We start from the raw sequence: 6,041 nt of genomic DNA on the forward strand, positions 1-6,041 counted from the left end.
AAAAAAAAAAAAAAAGAGGCAGAGACACCGGGAATGCATAAGCACAGAGGAAAGGCCATGTGAGGACACAGTGAGAAGGTGGCTGTTTGCCCGCCAGGAAGAGAGGCCTCACCAGAAACCAGTCTTGATAGTACCCTGACTTTGGACTTCGAGCCTCAGAACTGTGAGAAAATAAATTCCTCTTCTTTCAGCCACCCAGTCTGTGAGATCTGTGGTATCTCGTGTGGCAGCCGGAGCTGACGAATTCAGTGTTCCAATCCTTAGTTTGCAAAGCTGGGCTCCTGTGCATCCATGTGGGTTTTCTTACAGCAGCACTGTAGTAACAGGTGTAGAGGAAGAGTCACTCCTCGCCCTTGTGCAGGGATCTGTCCCTTCCAAATGGCTTTCATGCGTGTTATTTCATTTGATTCTCACAATACCTTTATGGCCCTTTGCAGGAGTTGGGGAATTTTATTGCCATTTTACAGCTGATGAAACTGAGGTATAAAAAGGCTATGCAATTTATGTAATTGGTCTGAAATCACCTTGAGAGTCTGTGCACCAGGCCTATTGAAGCCTAATCCAGGATTCTTTTCACTATGCAAGGGTATCTATAAGTGGATTAGGATAAAGGACTTATGTGCCACTGGAGAAAGCATCCATTCCTTTTGTGTTTTTCAGCATCCGTGTGATGGCCAATGTGTCCCAATTCCCATTCACAGAATAGCTGCAGAGCCTCTATGAAAGAGCTCAGTGGAATCATTTTATGATATGTAGGACAAGATGATCACAGCAGGAAATGGACAAGAGTGTGGCCCAAAAAAATAGGCCTGTGGCAACCCAGCGGAGAGCCAGCCCAATGACAGGGGCGGCTGAGCCTCTGTTGTCAGCCACTGCGCGGCCTCCGCCCCATCCTGCTGTCTGAGTCAGATTGCCCTTGAAGCTGTCTACACCGCAGGTCCCTATTATCATTTAGCTTTTCATTCTGTGATTCTCCATAGGAGGGAGTTGGGGGTAACATCCTTTCAGGCTTGATGTTCTATTAAGAAGTGGGTGTTCTTTTTACCCTTATTCACAAACTCCCAGTGGCGACCGCCTTGAGTGGGCTGTTTCTCTTCTTAGTCCAGCTAAATCTGTGGGACAGCTCAGAGGGATTTTCCTCCCTGAGTCCCCGACAGCAGTGGGGCACCTCTGTGGGCGCCCCGTTTCCAAAACAACTTTTACATGGATGATGGCCAGAGGTGCAAAGACTCGTATTCCAAATTCACTTCGACCTCTCCTCCATCTTGGGAAGAAAACCGCCAAGGTGAGCTTTCTTCTGTTCATAATCATGCTGTTTCACGCTTGTTTTCATTCTGTCTAATACAATAAGTAAAACCAGAGACCTGGGAGCCCAGCTGCCTGGGTTGCTCATGTGACCTTGAGCTAATTACTTAATCTCTCTAATCCTCAATTTTCCTCACCATTCAAATAATGATAAAAGCACCCCTCTTCTTAGGATTGAAGTAATGATCACGTGGGTTAATATGTAAAGTGCTTAGAATAGCACCTAGTACATGGTAAGTGGTATGGAATGTAAGCTGTTATTACTAGTATTATGTCAGGATTGCTTATCCAGTAGTTACCTGTCAGTTCAATGTTGCTTGATACACATAAAACGTTTTCAGGCTGGAGTGCAGTGGCATGATCTCAGCTCACTGCAACCTCCGCCTCCTGGGTTCAAGTGATTCTCTTGCCTTAGCTTCCCGAGTAGCTGTAGCTGGGACTACAGGCGTGCCTCACCATGCCCAGCTAATTTTTGTATTTTTAGTAGAGACAGGGTTTCACCATGTTGGCCAGGCTGGTCTTGAACTCCTGACCTCAGGAGATCCACCTGCCTTGGCCTCCCAAACTGCTGGGATTATAGGCATTTTTATACAGTTAATTTTCCTAGCTGCATTCGTTAATAATATGCACTGGAACTATTTTCTTTTATTTCAGTTTTTAAATGGACAAAAATTGTATATATTTATGGTGTATGACATGATGCTTTGATACAATGTATGCACACATTGTGGAATGACTAAATCAAGGTAATGCATTTAGCATATGCATTACTTCACATACTTGTGTTTTCATTGTAGCAGGACCACTTAAAATGTGCTCTCTCTGCAATTTCCGAGTATACGATATACTATTAACTATAGTCTCCGTGAAGTACAATAGATCTCTTGGCTTAGCTCCGCTAACAGAAATTTTTTTTTTTTTTTTGACCAACATCTCTCTACCTCCCACCCCCTAGCCTCTGGTAACCACCATTTTACCCTCTGCTTCTATGGGGCTTGACTATTTTGCATTTCACATATAAGTAAAATCACAACACTGTTGTCTTTCTTTGCCTGGCTTATTTCACTTAACACAATGTTCTCAAGATTCACGCGTATTATTGTAAACAACAGAATTTTCTTCCTTTTAAAGGCTGAATAGAATAGTATTCCATTGTGTGTGTATCTATCTATCTATCTATCTATCATCTATCTATCTATCTAATGTATCTTTCATCTATCTGTCTCACATTTTCTTTATTCATTTATCTGTTGATGGACACTTAGGTTGATTTTTAATCAACAATTAAAAATTAATAAACAATTAAAAATAGTTCTATTTTTAATTGTTTTAGTAACCTCTATGCTGTTTTTCCACAATGTCTACAATAGTTTACCTTTCCACCAACAGCATACAAATGTTCTGTCTTCTGCACATCCTGACCAACACTTATCTTTTGTCTTTTGGTAATAGCCATTCTAACAAGTGTGAGTGATATCTCGTTGTGGTTTTATTTGACATTGCCCTGATGATTAGTGATGTTGAACATTTTTTCAGATACCTATTGGCCATCTGCATGTCTTCTTTTGAGAAATGTCTATTTAGGTTCCTTGCCCATTTTTCAGTTGGGTTGTTTTCTTGCTATTCAGTTCCTTATATATTTAATATTTTGGATGTTAACCCGTTATCAGATGTATGATTTGCAAATACATTCTTCCATTCTGTAGGTTGTCTCTTTACCCTGTTGATTGTTTTCTTTCCCGTGTAGAAGCTTTTAGTTTCTTGTAACCTATTTGTCTATTTTTGCTGTTGTTGCCATCATTTTTCAGATCAATGTCATAGAACCTAGAGGTTTTCATCAAGGAGTCTGCCAGTTTCAGGTCTTACGTTTAAGTGTTTAATCTATTGTGAGTTGATTTTTATCTTCGGTGTGAGATGAGGGTGAAATTTCACTCTTCTGTATGTGGCTATTCAGCTTGTAAAGAGACTGTCCTTTTCCCATTGAGTGTTCTTGGAATCTTTGTCAAAAAATCAATTGACCATAAATGCATTGGGATTATGATCATTATTATTTTTCCAAGGCATATTCATTTGGGGGAGATTGGGATTATTTTTAATCTTGCTCTTTTGCTCTTGGTTCCTCCAGTTTTAATTTTGTTGTCTTCTTTCTTAGCAACTCCACATATTTAAACAATTTTAAAAAGTTAAAAAATACTACCTTTATATTCTTTCCTTCTAAATTATTTTCAAAATATAAAGTTGGCAAGATTCACTCCATGACAATCTAGTTACCTGTCATCCTCTTCTGAACACCTGTTGTACTTCATATCTACCACGAAAGCATCATCACCCAGCTGTACTGATGTTCGTAGGGCCAAGGCCTCTATTTGATAGCTTTTCCAAGTCCTGCGCAATGCTTTGCATGCAGTAAAAATTCAGAAATTACATAGGGATTGATCTGTTCGCATCCTCTTTATCTTATTCCCACGTCTAAAGTGTTTACCTCCCACAATTGCCAAATCAATTGTACTCCCACTTAATGTACTTAAATATACACCTGGTGATACTAAAACCCACCCACAGAAAGATGTGTACATCCTATTGCTTTGCTTCTCCAGGCTGATTGCCCTATGCGTTCCTCTCTCTTACAATATCCACCCACATTCCCATGCCTCTATGAGAAGGTAAGCTTCTTGGGAGCAGAACCTTGTGGGGCTTTTGTGCTGACACATTCTTAGTACTCAGAATAGTGAGTGGTAGACATTATTGATTGCCTATCGGCCATTGCTCGTGCTTCTTTGCCAGCATAACTCGGACTTTGTCTGGCATCTTTTAACCAGGTACTTCTCATGGCTGGGTCCCCCACTGTGCCCAGCATGTGTATTGGAATCCATCTAAATTAACCCTGGGTTTTTCTATTCTTGTTGCTAATGATTAGTTTAGGGATGGGAATATTCTGTGCTTTTGCAACACTTACTTGTCTTTGCCCCTACAAAAGAGCAATGTGATATCTGGGTCTGTCGCAGCCACCTTGGCATCATGAGGAGAGCCAGCTCAAAAGCACAAGTTAACACCACAACGATGGTGGATAGGAGGGTGTGAAACTCTGGGGCCTCGACAGCATCATTGAGTTATTGCTGATGAACCAATTTAGGCAAAACTCCATCTGCAGACTTCTTACATGAGGTAATAAATTCCATAATTGTTTAAGCCACTTTCAATTGGGTCTACACTTTCTGCCATGGAAAGCATCTGGACCCAGGAGACATGCCATAAGTATTTGTGAACTTACTGACTGATGAAACCTGTCTTAATTTATGTCACATCCATGAATGAAAGCTCTAAATGTTGAACAGGAGAGGCAGAAAATTTTGATGGGAAAAAATCCCACTGCTCATGATTTAAGCAGCAGGAAAACAATGATTTTTATGTTGTTTCAGGTCTTGTCTTAGGTGTGGGATTGATGAGTAAGGAGATTCTAAACCTTTGGAGAATAGTGTTAAAAAATTTTTTTTCATACATGTTTGTTGTCACTTTTTTGAATTTCAGTGCTCAAAATATCGCCCTTGTGAAGGTGGCCCTGGGAGCTTTTGCCCTGGCTGGCACTGTTGCAGGGTGTGGAGCCGGGTGCCTGAGCCGCTAAAGTGCCCATCTCTGGGGGAGGGCTGCAGAGGCCCCCGGTCACCACCAGGGCTGCCACCAGTGGAACTATGTGTCGGGTGCCACAGATGCAGACCTGATTCCATGGTTTTCTTAACGGCCATTTTAGCCCAGATAAGCTCACTCTCTTTCCACATTGCCAGGTGTTCCTTACCTGCCCGCCTCACCTGTCCGTTCTGAGGACCCCAGCACCGTCCCATGAAGAACGAAAGCAGGCATCAGGCCACTCCTTCATGCCCGCCTGTTGTGGTCCAGGCGTCGGAAGGACTCTTGGTGATCTGTCCACTTCAAGCTTTGCTGTCTCACTTGGAATGTTGCGGTAACAACATATGCATTCTACCCACTGGTTTTGCCTATTCCCATTCAGATACTACAATGGAACCAGGGATGTACTTTCCTGAAGGCAGACCTGATGGTGCTGCTTCTCTGCTCACCATCATTTAACGACCTTATTATCTACGGATATCTGCAGGCGTCTAGGTCCACCGTGGAAGGCCTGGCTCCATCTGGGCCCTGCCTCCTCTGCCGTCTCACCTTTCCCCTCATCTTCCATAGATATAAAAATCTACCCACGTCCAACTACCTTAGCATCTGGAGTGTGACCCATGCTAATACCTCCTTGGTGCCTTTATTGCTGCCACTGCCCTAACTCTGGATTGCATTCTCTACCTTGTTCTCCCTGCACCTCCTTTTTTGAGTCACGTCTTTTTTTTTTTTTCCAAAATAAGGCCTGGCTCTGTCACCCAGGCTGGAGTGCAGTGGCGTGATCTCAGCTCACTGCAACCTCTGCCTCCCAGGCTCAAGCAATCCTCCCAACTCAGCCTCCTGAGTAGCTGGGACTACAGGTGTTCACCACCACATCCGGCTAGTTTTTGTATTTTTTGTAGAGATGGGGTATTTGCCATGTTGTCCAGGCTGGTCTTGAAGTCCCGGGCTCAAGCAGTCTGCCTGCTTCGGCTTCCTAAAGTGCTGGGATTACAGGCCTGAGCTACTACGCCCGGCCTGACTCACATCTTTTGTGTTTTCTGAGAGGCCTTCCCAGATTCCCTCATGCAAAACCAGAGTCTACCTTTTCTCTGCTCCTCCTTTCACTCACC

The 6,041-nt window shown here is 42.9% G+C and overlaps 1 long non-coding RNA gene across 1 annotated transcript; it reads left to right on the forward strand.

Moving 5' to 3' along the window:
- The first annotated feature begins 927 nt into the window (after positions 1-927).
- Positions 928-5,708, forward strand: LOC116537490. Its single transcript, XR_004263148.1, has 3 exons — positions 928-1,285; positions 4,311-4,470; positions 5,088-5,708. It is a non-coding gene; the product is annotated as an uncharacterized LOC116537490 (long non-coding RNA).
- Positions 5,709-6,041: the final 333 nt, after the last annotated feature.

This window comes from Sapajus apella, unplaced genomic scaffold, assembly GCF_009761245.1.
Source record: "Sapajus apella isolate SASKATOON/1434 unplaced genomic scaffold, GSC_monkey_1.0 scaffold111, whole genome shotgun sequence".
Lineage (NCBI taxonomy): Eukaryota > Metazoa > Chordata > Mammalia > Primates > Cebidae > Sapajus > Sapajus apella.